Genomic DNA, 19,210 nt, shown 5'->3' on the forward strand with positions numbered 1-19,210 from the left:
ATTGCGTATCTGTCGCATATAAATCGACACTAATTGAAACGAATTAGAGTCAAAATGTAGAGCAAAAAAATAAATTACAGGATGATAGACAAAACGTATTTAGATCGAGGCAAGTGGTACAATGTCGAAGAGCAAATTAAAAGAGATGCCACGTAGCGTGTAGAAAGTTCTTTTTTTTCCCCTTTAGAAACTACTTAGGTCCTCGGATTTAATTATGATAGCGTAAAGAGGAGAGCGCTGGGAAGTGAATGCACGGCGTAGAGAAAGGGAGAGGACGCGGGAATTGGAGCAAACACAAGTTTGGTCAGTCGAGGCTAAATTTATTTGCCGATGTAAGGTGGAGTTTTCGTAAGAAGTACACAACGTCGAGAAAGCATAAAATGAAGTAAGTGGCGAGGAGAGATGGGAGGGGAATCGAAGGCCGGAAAAGGAGCACTGTGTCTTGGCCAAGAGTAAGCGGTTGTATACCTTCTAAAGCGGGACGAAAAAGGATGAATAATGCAGCAGTCGCGAGTTCCGTACGTCCGTAATTATTAGAAACCTATCGACGCGGCGTGTCTTAATCGTCGTTTTACGACGGAAGGTCGGCGAGTCCCGCGACGAAAGCAGCTGGATACTTAAAATAATTTATAGTGACATTGATAGCCTAGCAAACATACCTAGTGCTCTACGAGATATTCTGAGTAACGGCGCACTTTCAAAAAATTATAGGGTATAAAGAGACGTTTCTCCGATTTCATCGAATTCATTAATCACGTTCAGGGTATCTTCGAACAAGTAGAATGGGGACAAAAGAATTCCGCGGATCGTCGGTTCCACCGGAAGCAAGGGAGCTGGACGTGATAACGATCGCGAGGAGTGCCAGGCGGGCGGCACGTAAAAAGTCGGACGGACGGAAAACGCAGCGCGTTTGCCCGGGCGTCGTTGCCGCGACCTTAATTAATCTGTCCGCGTAGCCGCATGCCGTCAGCCCTCGTACAAACGGGACACGATGACGCGCGCGTATATAGCTCGTGGGAAAGGAACTTACTTCGCCGGAGCGCAGGTTCGTAGGGGTACCCACCTTCCTCTCGCTCCTCCCCTCTCTTACTAATCTACCTTCAACAACCCTGCGGTGGGAAGTTTGATCGACTAAATTGCCGGCGGACTGTCAGCAACACCGACCGTTCTTCGAGAGTCCTCTCGCTTATGCGCCTCCGTGAAAATTGCGGCAACTTCGAGAGGGATCTTGCGAGCAAATCCGATTTCGCGGTTGCGATCTCGCCGTCGATTCGCTCACAGGCAGGCGACATGTACCTTAGGTAGGTCAAGTAAAAAGGTCGGAAATGTCTCCCGAACTCGGGAGAAAATCGAACTTTGTGCTGTCAGAAACAGCGCGGCCTCTTTCCTCCTTGCACTCATTGTCAGATTAAAAAATTCGCAATTACCACGCTTATGGAAAGCTGCAACTTTTCGCTCAGTAGAAAAGTCGTTTCGATAAACTGTTTGGAACTGAAAGAGGACTATTACTGGGGAAGTTAAGAAGGGTCAGAACAATTTCGATATGTGCATAGAAAATATAAATTTATTGCGAGATGAAACGAGTTACAACTCGAAAATTATGTACGTAGTTTCCTAAACGCTAATTAAATCACGCTCGCATAAAGATTTTACTCGCCAGCGGTATCCGTTTATATCTGCCTATATTGCATACCTAGCTGTGTATTTAAGTTGAAATTTACTTATGCGCCCCGTACTCCTCGGCGTATACGTCTAATCAACGGTGCTTCATCCCTGTGGTTGAACGAAGTTTGGCTCTTGAGGAAGATGGTAGGCAACACAGCCTTAAGGAACACGCCACTCGCAGCAACTCCGAGACCTAATTTAATCGCCACGGTACGAGCTGTCCGATCTCCGCGAGCTCCACGCTTCGCGCGTCAATGTGAATGTAACTATAACTATATCACTCCTTCCGCCTCTCACTTTCGGACGCGATTTAAGATTTCCTAATTCCTCTTCGATCCACCGACTTTTCTTTCTCTCTCTCTCTCTCTCTCTTAGATCTGTAAAAATGTTATATAGAAATTAATATTGTTTTTTTTTTCCATTCATGTGTAAGTGGAATGTTATAAATTGTATTCTAAATCATTGTTTTATTCAAAGTCTTCGCGCATTACCATGTTTGTAATTTAGAAAGGAGCAGCGCGTTGCTAAATCAGATTTAGTTGGTCAGTCGTCAATGCAATTACCTGGCCCAGGTGTCTGTCCGCCACTTGCCGCGTCTGACCACTCGGGCCATTTTCACTGACGTAACGCGCCCTTTCGTATCATGACGTATCTCACTCTCGTTACCGCAGAAATCGCTAAAAATATTCGCTCGCGTTGCGGTTGATCAAGTTTTTGCACCGAGACTCACCATCGCCACGGTTGTGCAATCGACGGACGATGCCGCCGCGTTCCACGCCGGCTCGAAAGTCATCGTCGAACGTACCTATGCGAAAGTGAACGTGCGTGCGTGCGTACGTCCGCTCATCGTCGTGGTATCCTCGTTATTACGTGTGCCCCGCGTTTTTGCGAAGTCGGTATATCTCGACGCGCGTTCCAGCCATCCGCGTGGAAATTACCCGTACGTCTCGGCGCGACAGAATGACGGAAGTCGTCATTCTATCGCGACGCACGTATGCTTATGTCGTCCGACATCCCGCGTTCTCCGCGTGCCAATTAAAAGTTTGAGCAATTTCGTCTTCGATGCGCCTCGCGCCGGGGGAGCGCGTCTCTTCTTTAACTTCTCGTTCGGAGAGTTATCCGATGACAAGGCGGAACATTTTCCTTGACACCAGAGCGCGTCGGATCCGGTCGCGGGTATCGAGGAGGAATTCTCTTCCACCTTTCTCTTCTCAAGAGGCGAACTTGCGCGACGGCAACAAGCGCGTTGTGCGACTATTTTCGGAGCGTGAGAATGCAAAAGTCTAATTAACTGGAATAGAGGCGACAGGCGACCTTGGCTATTCTCCGGCGGCGAATTTATCGCGTACGAGCGATCGGAGAACGCACGGCGCCAGCACGCGAGACATCACAATGTCGCACGTTCTCTCTCCCTCTCGTTTTCGCCGTGCGTGTCGGTAGTCACCACCCATCGGCTTACACCTTTCGGCTTAGCCTCGTAAATTTCAACGAACCAGATTGCACCGCGAGAAAACACCACCAACGTACATTTCGTGCACGTTGCATCGGCGACAAGGAGATTTATATAACTATCGGATAATTTTTGTTCCTCGCAAGAGAGCAAGTATTGTTACATAAGATATTTCTTAAGAAGGAGCGCGTGGTATCAGTTGCATGTTATTCCTTGATTAATTTGCGGCTGTCGAAGCAGATTGAAGCGAACTAAGAGTACGTGTCTAAAGTATCTCGCGAAGCTTATATATTGAAGCTGGTATAAAGGCATCGGAATTATTCTGAACACCGCGTGCGTTTCAACGTTACGTATTAATTTCTCGAGGAGAGATCCTGATGAACTAGAGGCTACGTTACTCGAACGTCTTATAAATATTTTATTGAAAAGGCTTGAACTTTGGCGCATCGATATTCTTATCGGTCGACACACTCGGGTCTTATACCAAAAGTATGAAAAAATTGTATAACATTATTAGAGACAAAAGATATAATTTGCGTTATTGGAGTAAACTAAAAAAGTTTGACTATTAATTTGGTTAAGCAAATGTATTATAAGCAAAGTAGCAACCCACATTCGAGTGATTAATTTCTCGAAACACATTTTGCTCGCCGATTGCGCGCACAGTTCTAGCTTTGCGCAAAAATATATTGTTTTAAGCCAGGACCGCTGCACTTTATGAGAATCCGGGGGCGAAAAAAAAATTTCGCCGAAAATCCGACAGTTTCTGGCGCGTTTACCAGGGACATCGCGCGGGAAAAATCATGTTTTATCGGCTCCGTGCGTCATCCGCTGTTTGTTTTTTTTTTTTTTCCATTTCTGACAAAATGATACGGATGCCGATACAAGCAGTGCGTTTTTTCAAAGCTGTCGGACGCGTATACTCTCGTTTTTACGGCAAAACCCCGGAGGGCGAGCTAACAGGAGAAACGCCGCCAACGGCGGGAAGAGACGGGGTAAACGGTCCGTTGGATTTACTAATTAAAAATGGAAATTAAAAAGCTCGGCAGAGAAAGAGAGAGATGGAGAAACTTGCCGAGAGAGCCGGACTGAAACTGAGCGTGTGCGAGCGAGCGGTGCGCGGGTCACGGAAGCTCCCCCCACGATCATATATCCGGCCTGGTTTTGCGACTACGAAATGAAGTACGCGAGGAAGTACATCGTTGGTCTCGCGTGTGAGACACGCACGATGATTCTTGAATAAGAGACTGCATCACGTTCCGCGGCGATGTAATATAACCGATCGACGTCGACGGACGCTCCCCGACGACCATCTCGCGACGCTATACATAATTGCGTTACTATAAGTGCGCATGAATAAATTATTTATATCCGCCTTTGCCTGGCATGGTGTGTACGAAGACTCCTCGTCGGTTTCGCGGAGCTCTCGGGTATCTTAATCTTCCTGCGGCCGCTTTAATGGAACGCTCGATGAAACTCCGGGGAGCACTCCATATTCCGTGCTCCAGAAAGCGTCGATGGGTTTCGCGGTCTCCGAAATCCCCCTTGCCTCCCGGAATTCCCTGATATTTCGGGAATTTTACTTGCCGGTAAAATTCGAGAATTATTCGCCCCGCGTTCTCTCTCTCTCTCTCTCTCTCTCTCTCTTTCTCTCTTTCTCTCTTTCTCTTTTTTTTTAGAACGTCATTTTTCGGGCACGTTTTTCGCGAGAAACTTTTATTCGTGCTTTTATAAATTTTTTCGCCTTTCTCTCTCCGGGCGAAGGGGGTGAGGGGGATATGTACCGTGTGCCGTATGCGGCTTTCGTTGAAAAAGCGAAAAGCGGGCGATCGCGTAGCAACGGATGATCCGCTAAAACTGCTATATGACGAACCATAATTCTGCCTGATCAAATATGCATGGGATTTGTTGTGCAGCACGATCCCGTGACGTGACGTGACGATACCGTGCGCGGCCGACTAACGTTTCTTCTTCTCTCGTTCGCGGCTTCGCTCTCTGTTTAGTGACGTTTCCGCACTCCGCGTGCTCCCTCGTCCACCCTCTGGCTTCCCTGTATTCGCTTCAATTCATTGTTTATCTGTTAAATGTGCGATAAACAGCGGATCTGGGCAAGCGCGGCCGATAACGGTATATTGCGGTGCGATTCATCAATTTTCACAGCCAAAGTTATGAAAACAGAGCCCTTCCTGCACATCGAGAACCTTCCTCACGAATTTCGCTTGTTCGGATATAGTTAATCAATAAAAAGAGAAAAAAAGAACGTTGAACCATAATATCTATTAATCGGCTTGCGCGCCATGCGCGAGACATCGTCACGACACATGCATCGCGTGTTAAAAAGCACCGTGTGATTCGTAATATCGCATGCGATTTCATGCGGCGCGCATTCCTGATTTCTTTCGGGCGGGATAATTAATTATTTTCCCATATTTCGGGATTTTCGGGATAGTTTAGCGCCGACACATACCACGATCGGCGGCCCCGCATTAGCAGATATTCCGCCTGAATATTCCGAGTATTTGATTGCTTTCTCGTTCCCCCGTTTGACGTGACGATTTGTTCGGGAAAGATAAATCCGCTTTTGCAATTCGCATAATTATTAATGTTCTCCATTAGGTGTTATCTCGACGAGAAAAGGTGTATAAGAGAGAAATATACACGCGTGTTTTGTTCTCTGAGAAATCACCGCTTGCCGGCGCGGCGTAGTAACGAGCATTATTTCGACATTGAGCACATTTTTATAATGTAGCGCATTTCTCGTTAAATGACAAACGTACGTACTCTCCAATATTTCAGCGATCAAGCCGCGTGTTGTTGATGAACTTTAGCACGAATTAACATTTATTAAGCAACTCGTCGCTTCTACGCGGCGAGGACTGATGAACTGAGCAACTTTATTCACGTGAATTATTATTTTACGACTAATTAAATAAGCGAGGAGTAGATAGTCGCGTGTAAAACTGCTGTTTGCGTCCGCTTTAAATACCAATTAAATGTCAAAGTGAAACTTCATCGAAGGAATCGAAGATTTAAAATGCAAGCCTTCGTCAGCTTCTTCGGCCTTTCAGTCACCCTCTTCGCTTTTATAATCAGACCACTCGTGTTGCGCGTAACGCAACGGGATGAATAATTCGATTTGCTGCGAGTTCCTTCGTAAACGAACGTTTTAGAATGCACCATCGACGTAGACCGAGTTTATTGAAGCGGAAACGCGATTCTCGCGGATGCAAGTGCCGTACGCACAATTACCCCCTTGTCCTGAAAAGAAGGTACACATTTGGTGCGCGCGAGATGAAAATAGCGGCGTGAAAATTTAATCCGCGCGTAATGCACTGCGAAATCGCGTCGCGAGCGCGCGAAACTGCCGCGCCCGTTTCTTGTCCCGTAAAGTAAATTGACAAACCAAACGATGTTTCTCGAGAGAGTCCGCGTGTCCTAGAAAGGATTACGAAGGACCTGAGGGAGAGAAAGAGAGAGGAGGAAGACGAGTGATGATGCATTCGGGACATTCTCCCATGTCGTCTTGTCGCCCGAGCGGCTGCGGTCGCCTCCCCCTCCCCCCCACGTCTTATTGTTAATCCGCAAGCCAAGCGGCGTTTATTCGACGTCGCGCGGAGTTACGTGAGGGTATTTATTCGCATTAAAATTACATTAGACGGGCAGCGCGGCGGAGAGAGTCACCCGCGCCCAACCCGACCGAAATCTCCCCGGGATTCCACGCAGTTCCGAGACGCGGCGGTGTCTCGCTAATTAACCATCTGTCACCTCCTCTCCGAGACGGCGGATACAACATTACAACCTCACCCCAGACGAGGTTCGGGTAACTTCTCGACAAACCCTGCCGTCCTTCCGACACCGAGCCTGTAACGCTTTCGCGACCTCGTCGCTCGTTTCTCTACCCTTCCCTCGACAACTAACCATTTACGGTAATCATGGCGAAGAACACAAGCGAGAATATCTGTTCGCGCGGCGCGAATCTCGATGATAAAGATCCACCGACATGCTTGGCAACGTTGCTCCGGCAACTTGTTCTTCCTCTTCCTTTCGTCGGAAAAAAAGGAATTCCTGCGATACATTTCCCCGGGCGTTTATTCAACGTCAAAGGAGCCGTGAGCACGTAAGATTTTCTCTCGAAGCTGTAAAAATGTGATTTTTCTGTGTATTGCACGGGTGGATGTTTCAAATGCAACGAAAAATCGACCAGTATAGTTATTGCTATTTTTAATCAGACTGCATATATACATTCTGCAAAAACACATTGCATGTGATTTCCGTTCTTCAGCTAGAAATTCTTTACCGTGCAATTTTCACTGGTTTGGAAGAATCTACGAAATGCGAGATTCGAGAAAATTGAGACTGATCGATGTTCAACTTCCTCGTCGCGGACGTAAAGGAACGTGGGATAACTATATTCCGCTGCGATCTACGAGGGGGAAAAAAACTGAAAAGTGATCCGCGGTAAAAGCGAAAAAGGGGAGAATAATCGGGGAGAATTGAAATACGCAGCCCCGACTACGTAGCTCAATGTTTCTGAAATCTCATTTTCTCGAATCCGGGCTGATGAGTCGTAACCAACCCCCCGATAATAATGTCATTGACCCCGTCGCGAAAAGAGGGTGATGGCCGAGTCGCGAGTTCGCTCTCGTTGAATGCGTTCGACCGGCGAGCGGAGGGAGGGATCTCATTTACGAGTGCCGCGTTTATCCGACGATAATCGCGACTTACCCCTCAGCGCAGCCGCCACTCGGCCAAACCCCCGGATATCTCGCGAACCTTAGCTGGCACCCTCTAATTAGCCGTCCGTCGCACCCTCCGACCGTTCCGGCTTACGCGCCTCTTCACACGCAACAGGGAGAAACTCTTTCACCTCCGAAACTCCGGACATCCCGCAAGCTCGAATCTTCCCAACCTGAGGTCAGTTAGTCGACGGAGAATAAAGACGAACTCTGCACTCACACATATACATTCTATTTACACTCGCGTTTCGAGATTCTGTAATCAACTGTAGGAATATATATTCCTTTGAATCTAAATGGAAATCGAGAATCTAGATTTCATATTGAAAGGCAAACTCACACACATACAAATATCTATCACTGATGTATTCCTTTTCTCCGAGCGTTCATAATTACAGAAGCGTACCGATAAAAAGAAGTTTTAATTACATATAATCGACGTAACGTTTTTAATGCGTAGCACAGTGTGCTTAAAATTCGAGAGTGTAACGCGCGATATATGAGAATAAGAATTTTTTCTATATAATTTCTCTTCTCTCTCTTTCTCTTTGCGGTCTCATTCCGGATATAACAACGCGTCCACGTAGTAGTGCGTCGCGCTTATTGTATCTCCTTTTTAATCCCGTCGTCCTCTCCGCTCCGACCCTTGTTCGCTATCGCTTTATTCAGCACGCGATACGTGCAATTGAAACCAGACACATATGCATATGTAGGTACTAGGTATGCGAGGGACGAGAGAAGGACTTGCATGATTCTCCGTCGCCGTTGTAATTTTCAATCGTGCATGTCGTCGTAATTTATAGGTGCGCGGCCGCGAGATCGATTAACTTATTGCGCTCTTCGAGTTTTTGTTAAATTTTCTCGCGCGATACGCTGTTATCGATTATAGAGTTCTTTAACAATAACGATAACTGCGCGCGCGTTAATTACGAGATTAATTCATGTAATTATATTGCGCATATTGATAGAATTTTTTTTTAATACTTTACTTGCTTGATAAAAGATTGTGAAATAGTAAAATTATTCTTTCTCTCTGCAAATACAAAACGTTAAATGATAAAAAAAAAGGAAAACATTTTTGCACACGGTACCGTGACCGATTTTAATCGTCAGATAAAACGATCCACGCAACACGCGGTGTACGGTATGTTTTTTTTGAAATTGAACTACAGAATCGCGCGATGCTATTTGTAGGTTGGGAATGGCGCAGGAAAGTGCCGACGAAATAAAGACTAATCTAATAAAAATAAATAAATAAAAAAGCGATGAAAGAGCTACGTTTTGGGAAGCATAGTGTTTGATTCGGCACACAGTATTGGGTTAAGCCGCGTTATTTTTCAGGAACGATAGGAATTGCACAAATGTTTGCGAAAGCGTTATTATACGAAAGCGAATAAACGTCAAATCGTTCAATAAATGACGCTTCGATAGGCTAAAAAAAATCTATGGATTTTTGCCCTAACAGGAGTTGGTCGAAGGGATTAAATTTGCGAAGCGAGATAAACCGGACAATATACGTGCACGCGTTCGTGCGTGAATGCGTTTCGTATGTATCGCACTAAATCGGAAAATAACAAGATCTTTTGAAAGTTCTATTTGATCCGGTGTGGAAGAAACCAGCTCGCGAATACGCTCCTTTATCTTTTTATAGAACGCAATTCGTTTTCCGCTATTCTTTTTCATCCGCGTATAAATACATTATGAACCGTAGGATTAAAAATGGAAAAAGAGGAGACTTAATGGAGGAGACAGGACGGAATACGCAGAATTATATCTCTCGGAGTCGCAAATGTATAAAACGAGAGCCGCGCGTGTAATCTGGCTGATATGGATTTATGTTTTCCATCGACACGCAGCTGAGTGCTTGCAATGTGATGAAAACATATAATATGTACTACATACGGGGGAGGGGGAGAATACTCAGCATTAAATTTATGACCGTCCATTCTCCCACGGCCGGGGAGGGCTATATTTTTCAAACAATTTTTTTTCCACAAGGTCAAAAGGCGAGCACATGCGGCTCGGTGCACGAGTGTATTCGCGATTGTTGCCAAGTCTCTCGAACATGGTACCGCCCATCGACCATTTCTGCTCGACGAGATATCCGAGCGTTGGTCATTAAAATTACAAGCGACTCGGTAGATTCGCGGGAGACAACGAGGGTACGAGTGTAATAAAAGTTATCAGATCCACGTCAGGCCGCGTCGTCGCTGAAATCGATAATGCTACCGCGCCCCGTGAAAGAGACAGGTAGATTAAGTGGCATTTACAGAAATTCAATCTTCGAGTTATGAGTCTCTAATCTTTAGCACATCAAAAATATATTATTTCTATATAGGAATTCGCGCGTTGCGTCTTATTTCATCAAAAAAGTAACTAAAACGAATATTTATTTTTTGAGAAACTCAAAACGTAAGCTTGTGTAAAACAAAGAAAAGACAATATAAGGAATCGTTGAATAATTTCAGATTATTTCCGGATTTTGAAGATTAGGAATTCGAATTCTCAGTCCCTCTCTTTTTATCTACTCGTTATTTCTTTCTTTTTTTTTTTAAATAAAGTAATATTGAAGCTGTAGCGACAAATATTTTCCCCTTCGTCCGCGCGAGCGTATAATCCAATTAGAGCGTCGAAAAAATTAATATTCTATAATCGCTCGCGCGTGACTATATCAGTCATAGACGAGTGCAGCGGAGCGGAAGTGCCCGATAAAATAATCCTTTGCTGCGTGCTGTGCATCGCGCGTACAATGTAACGAAATAATAACTATCCGCATCGGAAAAGTTCGACCGTCGCACACTCGACGCTGCCGTGCGGCATCTGTTCGATATTTCGCTGCAATCTGCCCACGCTATCGTCACCTCGCACCCGCCGCACTCGCGAGAATGCGTCTGTCAGATGGGAGGGAGAATCCGGAGAATGTAAACGAGTCGTGGAGAGAGCGAACGAAAGAGAGGGCGACAGTAGAAAAACGAGGGTTTAAGTGAGGAAATATAACAGTCGACGAGTTTGTAGGTAAAAGAGGATATACCCGTTATCGCGCTAAGAAGCAGGAGAAAAACAAGTAATTTTACTAGTCAGCAACATTTTCGAGAGATGGTGACCGCTTAACATTTAATTAACATTTAATTAAGAAGCGAATCGGTTAATGCAAGTAATCCTGATGTGTTACGTATTAAAAGTCCACGCGAAGATTTATTGGCATGTGAACAAGTGCAATTACGGAGGATGTTACAGCGATTCTAAAGAACTGAAGTTCTAAATATTCCGAACAATCAATATTTTTAAACACTTAGGAATCTGTATAATTCTGTACGTTCTACGTTCTATGTGTTTTTTTATTTCCTCGCTCGAATTTCTTTTTCTGTCTGTACAAGTACGCGAAGCGGTGTGTATTTCAACCCTATAACTTAGGCAACAGATCTCCGTATCTCCCTTCTTACCAAAGTTGCGAAATACCCAAGGCAATCGTAGACTCCAAGGACCCGTACCTGGATCGTGCGGGTTCGAAACTCGCCTGCACTGGACACGGGAGCGTTTATTCGCATGGGACTTTAGTTATGCAGATTTTAACACGAATACTCTCTTAACCGATTGGTCGGCGGGCAATGTCGTTATCATTCCTACTCGCAAGTAGACGAGATAATCTCGTCCGATCACGAATGCGTCTTCCTGTATAAATTAGTTTGTTGATGCAATTGCGAAACTTTGTCGACGCTTAAGAAGTTGTTCATGTTATATGCGAATTTCTTTTATGTCTTCATGAATCAGCATCGTTTTTAATAATTACGTTCGTACCTCTCAGTTATTAAGCTCTATGAAATCTTTATTTACAGCGTAATCTAATTATAGACAGGCTGTTGAATTTATTTTACCTATCGCACGCGGAGATTTATTTACTGGCTGCGCAGAGTACGCCGCTTAGAATCGATTGTTATATCGTTTCGCTGCGTCGGACCGCGTCGGATTTATTTCCGGTTAGATAATTGTGCAGGCAGCATGCAGCCACCGCACCTGTAATGGCACGACGCAACGATAGCATAATAATCGCGCTGGTGAATTCGTAGTGATCTTTATTTTAAAAGAGAGTGCGTTTAAAAGAGAGAGAGAAAGAGATAAAAGAGTTCACGGTTTACAAGATAAAGGGAAGGAAAGACTGAAGCGAGAAACGCAACAGCGTGGCCGAGCGGTGCCATGTGAGAATGCGAACGAAAGATTGCCATATTCGGATACCCTTTGGTAAGCAAGCAAATATTCAACGGTCCAGAACAGGATTCTGCCTCTGTCTCTCTCTGTCTCTCTTTCTTCTCTCTGATGCAGCAGCCGCGTACATGCAGTACAAACAGATGTATCACGCGCGGACAAGATACACTCGATGCGTTCCCGCGAAGCGTGTACGCACGGAACACAGGGGCGGTAGCCAGCGTCGGGAGCGTTGCGGAGCGGTAACATCGGATGAAATCAGAGAAACACATGTTCGGCGAGGAGGGAAACGGGTCCCGACGTGCTCACAAACGTTTGAATGCGATTAAGCCGGTGGAGCAGCAACGGCAACACTAACCGACAACGAACGACACCATCATTTTCTCTCTCAGCTCTCTTCGCGCTTCGCGTTTCCTCTCTCATCTCTCTTTCCCTCTGGTCCCGCGGTCCTTTTCTCCCGATCTTGTCCGGTGCGCCTCTCGCGCTTGTTTAAAGATCCTAAACTCTCACTCTTATCTAGATCAACGATGCGACAAGGCGAGTATCGATATCTTCATATATTTTGAATATAAATCATTGGGACTTTTATCTCTTTTTCGAAACCAATTAAAGTTTCAAAAAGTAGGAAAAGTCACGCGCTTTTACTCACTTTCACCGTATTTGTTTACGTGCAAATAGTCCTGTACTTTCGTGACACTTCTCACACTTTATGGGATATTCGAACACGTCGAAATTTTATGTTACAAAGAAAGCAACCCAGTGGCGTATGTCGGCCAACCTTGTTCGACGGGCTTTCTCTTCCCATCTCTCGCGAGAATTCGATGATCATCATGCACAAGTGACGAACAAGAGGCTCTTTCATTTAGACACCCAACTTTTCTCAAGGTCTTGCAGTCCGCTTTTTTTGTCTTCGTCCGATCAGTGCCATCATTCCTCTTCGACTGCGTAAACTATTTGAATTGTAAATGTGGAGTAGTATTTTTTCTCACACTCCAAATCACGATCGTTGCTACGTTCTACGGAAATATACGTGAGCAGGTTCTTGCGTGTAGGACTTTAAAAATTAATTACCCGACATTAAGAATGAACATAAATTCAAGGAGTTCAGGATTCTTAGTTATTTTAAAACGTTACGCATTCGTATAAATTAATATTATTCTTTTGATGAAAGATGATACAATCCAAAGGAATTTCCTAAAATATATTTACACACTTATGACATAATACCGAAGTGAGTATAATGAAAAATCCCATTCTATTTATTAATCTCTATGATAAAAAGTTCTCGATCGTTTTTCTTTTTTTTTTTTTCGATGTTACACGCTCGATGTTACCGTAAATTTTCCATAAGAGTGCAAGCACGATGGACAGGCAGCGATGCATAAAAATAGAATTTCGAAAGTCAAATCGAAAGCCGAAATCCATTGGAATAACTGTGAATAATCAAGCACGCAGGTATACGCGACCATTTCGCGGGGTTTGCAGTTTGATGCAGCCGCATTGTGTGCACTGCCCGAGAGCAATATATCAGCGAGAAAAAATACTGCCGGATTAATCATAAACCATGGTGATTTTTTAGCTGCGGGGATTATTTATAACACGCTCAAGCACGACTCTTCGCAATATATGTTTGTTTGACAATGTATCTAACAACCAGCGCAGCGCACCAGCTATTGTTATACATAAATCCATATTTGTTACATAGAACTATTAGTATAAAAGATCAAATTGGTGAAACTTTTCATCATATAAAACAATACATATATTTTCCATACACAAATAAATTAATATTTTCAACACAATCAAAGATAAACTTGTCGCGTGTAAAATCATTTAACAATTTTTATACCATAACTTTTTATTCTTCAGACCTTGAATTACGAAGAATAATATTTTAATTAATTCTTGCAAGTTCTTGGCAGATGCAATCCGCGTTAATTATATTTTAATTCCTCTATTGATAAATTATGTCAGATATTCCGATCCCCACTTCGTAATAGGTATCGTATATATAATTGATATTTATTACAATTAGAAATCTCGATAAATTTAATAGAAAGCTAGTCGATGTAAATGGTTACAAGACACGAGCGACTCCAATGCCTGGCACCAGAGCTTTACTGTCGATTGTATTCGGGCATCGAAATCTCCAACGCCAGTCCAACTGCCATTTGACTCTGTTGTTCAATTGTTAGCGATATTGAGTCTATTCCTATCGCCGCGAAATTTCATGTCCTTCTGCAGGAAACTTAGGTATTAAACATAAAACTTTAATCCTTTAAAAATCTATGATGAACTTTTTGTTCGAACTCTGTTTAGCATTAACAGCTAATTGTTATCAACTAATCACAATATCGCACAATTGTTATTAGATATCTAAATTCCTACACTCGTAAGGATACGGATATACATTATCCCACGTTAATGACCTATTACATCAACGATTGCATAATGCATCGCGCAGGGAAATATATTAAATGTTACAATAACGAGAGCGTGAAGTACTCGACTCACTCACACGCCTCGAATACATTCCTCGATTAAATGTCAGTCGTTATTTATTTTGGCAGATTATATTCCTTTGAAATCGAGTTCCATCAATATTTATATAACGTGAGGCAAAATGAATGATCGTACCGAAAAATAAGTGGCCAATAAGTTTGCGCGCGTCAGCCTTTCACCGCGTAAGCAATTACTGTTCAATAAGTATCTAATTAATTATTTAATTAATGGGACGACACAACCAGCACGCGAATCTGCGTGAATAATTAAACGAATAAAATTCAATTTGCATTTGGCTCGACCTAGCATCATCGTCGGTTGCATAAACTATTGCGCCACGCAGCGATTATGTCCCCCCCCCCTCCGCACACGAAAACATTGTTTATTTCATAACTAAATGTGCGGGAAAGCGTAATTTGCGTCAGTATCAATATTTGCTTTTTGCGAACACTTTGTACGTTATAAAACACCATAATGTTCCGTGATCAAAGAGCCCTTGCGTAATTGTTTCACGGACCTTTCATTAATCCCATATCCTTCATTAATGCCGTTCCTCCTCGTTTTCTTCGCACATATTGCATATACGATAACGCATCGCCGCGATAAGGTATAATGTTCGCTCGTATCGATATCGACGAGAAAAGGGGGATGCGGCGACGGCGCGGTGGCGGGGTCGGCGGGCGGACAAACCGGGTGAGAGGGATATTGGTTGCGCGTCCAGCGTCCGATCGGGGATTTTGCTCTCGACCCGCACTCGAAACACGCGAAATATCATCGACGTCTGTGCCTCGCGGGCCTGTCGCGTCATTGGTCGTCGAAAATTAACATGCGAACGACCAGGAAATATCGCGCGAATTAAAAAACCGGATGAAATGGGGAGAAAACGCACGAGCGAGCGAGCGAACGGGCGGACGGTCGATCGGTCGGTCGGGGGCGAGAATAAAAATCGGAGGGTGCGCCTTCGTGCGTTTCGCTCTTTTTTTTTCCATCCCGCTCGATCCTAGGAAGGCCGGTGGCGGTTCTGTGTGTTTTCGTCCCTCTCCGCGTATCACGTTCGTCCGTTTTTGCACGTGGAATCACGTCGATCATCCCACTGCCGTTAGGGTTTCTACTTGCGCGCCCGGAATACTCGTCGGGAATTCGCGAAATTCGTTTTAATTGCGCGACCCGCTTCTTTTCCGTGTTTCTTATCGCATTTCATGCCTCCGCCGCGTTCGCTCGTATCATAATCATTTTGCGGCGTTCGTTCACCCCTTGGAGCAGTAGCGCAGTAAGGGGGGCGGAGGGGGCGATCCGCCGTCTTAGCAGGGACGTCAATTCAGTAGTACAATACTCGTTACAAACAGAAATTTGGGAGATTTGTTTGTGACGGAGGACGAAAAGCCATAAATAATCTCAGCTGCGAAAGATAAAAGAGCAGCAATTAAAGTCGTAAAATTGTTAGTTTTTATGGCCAACTCTCATGGCCAACTCTTTATAAGTTTATGGCTAAAGGAAACATTAGTCTGGTGGTTGCTATTAACAGTGTTGTAAGAAGGCATAGAGAGAGAGAGAGAGAGAGAGAGAGAGAGAGAGAGAGAGAGAGAGAGAGATCGCCCCGGGCGCTGTCTTCTTTTACTACGTCACTGCCTCGGAGTGATCCGGCTCCTCCATCTTTCGCATGATTACAGAAATTTTGCAGTATTTAGTAATCATATAACAATGCTCTCTCTATATTTTTTTTCTAATAAAATAATGTATTTTTTTTTTTTTTAGTTTGAATACTTCTAATGATACTGTTCTTTCTGTTTCAGGTAAGAGACAATAATCTAAATCAGTCTTCGTTCGGTGAGTGACATCTATTTCTATTGTCTGTGCATGTTTTTTCAATATATTTACACCTCTCTCATCATTTAATCACTCTCGTTATTACATCGAAAAATGTAATGGGAGTTATTTTAATTTATTCGGATGAATTTATGCGTTAATCGATTACGGCAGCATCATTTGCTTGTTATCCTCGTAAGCCTGGCGTGTTAACATCATGTTGCATCAGGTTCCACGTAACATACGCAATCGAACAATTGGTCAGTTTAATCCTTTGTGACGAGCGAGAACGTCGCTGCAACCAGCGTAAATACGGTATACATTCGAAATACTCTGTCATTGTAGAAGAGCCCCTGAAAATCTATGCTGTTTTCCCGGGGAAAGGGGTTGTTCTCTGCACTTGATCGGAAAGTACTTATTCATGCATTTGTACTTTTATTGTACACATATATCCTAAAGGACTAGTTTAGCTGTACATAAGGCTTAATCGGAATTTGTTGCAGTCTCTGCTTTAAAAAATGGATGAAAATAGTATAAGTTAAATTTGATTTAGAATTACAAAAGATGTCGTTAGAAACTTTCTTAGACGTTGTTCTTGAGTCATATCGATTTATATTTATTATCAGAGTACTATGATTCATTTCATGATTGGTATCATGAGCCCTAGACATATACTTAGCTTTTTAATGCAAGATCAGCATTGTATCTCGCCGTGGCGGAAATATATTAAATAACGAGCGGCCGGGGAAACGCTCCATTAATAAGACAGGGTGTACACGTAGCGTTTGACTGTAGCCAGCTCGGAAAACTCTTTGACGTTGCTTATCGGCGGTGCCGACGAGTGGCCTCCGGGGCAAGTAATCGGCGATACAAAATGAAAAACGCTGATAATTTAAGCGTGGGGCCCTCCGCTCGGTCGATCGAGACGGCGAGGGGAATGGACAGAACAATAGAAAGAGAAAGAGAGAGAAAGAGAAAGAGAGATATGGGCGGAATAATCCAGGGCGTTATTTTATTCGTTGCTGCGGCGCAGTCGATGCACAAAGTTTTCATAAACGTTGCTCGTGGGCACGTTGAATGCGCGCGTCTCTCTCTCTCTTTCCTCTCTCTTCTCTCCTCTGGCCTCGCGAGAGAGCTCTTCTGCTTCCTCTCTCGCTCGCAGCATGCGGCAGACAACGGTTAATCAATGGGCTTCAAGCGCAGGCTCGCATCCCGGGATCTTTCCTGATGGACAGCGGCAACAGCAGCAACAACACGCGCCCACCCGTGGGAGGGTGAGGGAAAGGCGCGAGAGAGGGAAAGAGCGAAACAAAGGGGAGGGAAGAGGAGGGCGTATCGAGAATTAGATGAAGAGAGGAGGGATGAAACGAAGATAGAGGGAGAGCGAGAGTGGGCGAGAGCGCCGCGGGCGTGTAAAACTAGCGAACAATTTAAACTCCCCTTTCAAGTCGCGGCTTTGTTTATGCGGACGAAAATAATTCGTCCGTGTGTCCGTCTCTTCGTCCGACGTGGGCGCGAAAATAAACGCGGATATACATATTGCACGCGCGTGAATTCGCGTATGCATATAGCGAACGTTGCCCATATCTATATAATTTGGGAAACAGTTCTACAGGGAATCCGGCGCAAAATTGAAACTTTGAAAGATTAACTCGGACGTTACACGAATTTATTTTTACTTGGTCACTCGAAAATCGTCTGATGAGTGTCCCATCCGTTGAGAATCGCGATCGGTCCACGGGATGATTTTGCGAAGCCAAAATGTTTAGTTATCAGAAAATTCCGTAGTTGAGCATTTTGAGTCCTCGTAAAACTTACGGCGTACTTAATAGCGCACGGGCGAAAGACAGAAATAAACGCTATACCGGCGTCGCACATCGAATGCAATGTTCGCCGCAAAATGACGTTAACGTTGCGGCGAACAATCGGTAAGGAAGTCAGAACGGGGGAAAGGCTCTTCTCTCTACGAAATTAGTCTCGAATCGCGCGGCCTGTCGGTTTCACCGTCAAGTAAGAGAATTACTTTCGAACTCGCAGACCGATAAAACAGGCCCTCTCTCATTCGCCACCGCGCGACTCGATTCTACTCGACTCGCCTCGGCACGGCGGGACTTAAAAACTTTCCGCACTCTCTTACCCTCGTAAATGAGAGAGCCACCTGGACGCTCGGTTTTATGGTCCATTTGCATCCGGCTTTAAAAGTGCCGTCAAAAGAATCTTGCAATTAAAGGCACGGTCGTGGCGCATCTTCGGGAATATCGCCCGGCCGTCGTTTTTCGGCAGCGTCAATTCGCGAAATTCCCGTCCGTCTCTCTCGTAGCCTGCGGGAAATAGCAGGAATCCCTCCCGATCTCGTGACGTTCGAAAATCGTTAACTCCGTCCGTTAAAACAATTGCCAATTAGCCGTTTTTCGATTATCGAAGCGTCGCGCTTGTGACGGCGGACAGCATATTAGTTTTGCGATGTTGAATACGGATCATATCGCTCTATCGATACGCCGAGTTTTTTCTCCGGCATGGAAAAGATTTCAAATCGGCATATAGCGTATTTCCAGACACGTCGAACGGACGTTAGAACGGAGCTCACCCGCAAAATTGGACGAATCACGGGGATGAAGGGTGGGAGAAATGAACGGACGGACGGACGGACGACATTGCACACACGTACTGCATTCGCACGAAATGAGGGTGAGAAGAAAAATGCAAGGAGAGGAACGCGAGAGGGGGCAAAACTTCCAGCGAGATTGGATCCCTGAAAGTAGTTCGTGCTGGCTCCACCTGATTACCAGTTTCGCTGATGGATTCTTAGACCCCTTTGGAGAGCTGCCCCTCACACTCGGTCCTCGTT

General features: G+C 44.7%; 1 protein-coding gene across 4 annotated transcripts in view; it reads left to right on the top strand.

Moving 5' to 3' along the window:
* Qin (tudor domain-containing protein qin) overlaps positions 1-19,210 on the top strand; it is a 143,000-nt gene that overhangs the window by 57,513 nt on the left and 66,277 nt on the right. The gene's annotated exons all lie outside the window — the stretch shown is intronic.

This window comes from Temnothorax longispinosus, chromosome 10 (assembly GCF_030848805.1).
Source record: "Temnothorax longispinosus isolate EJ_2023e chromosome 10, Tlon_JGU_v1, whole genome shotgun sequence".
Classification (NCBI taxonomy): Eukaryota; Metazoa; Arthropoda; class Insecta; order Hymenoptera; family Formicidae; genus Temnothorax; species Temnothorax longispinosus.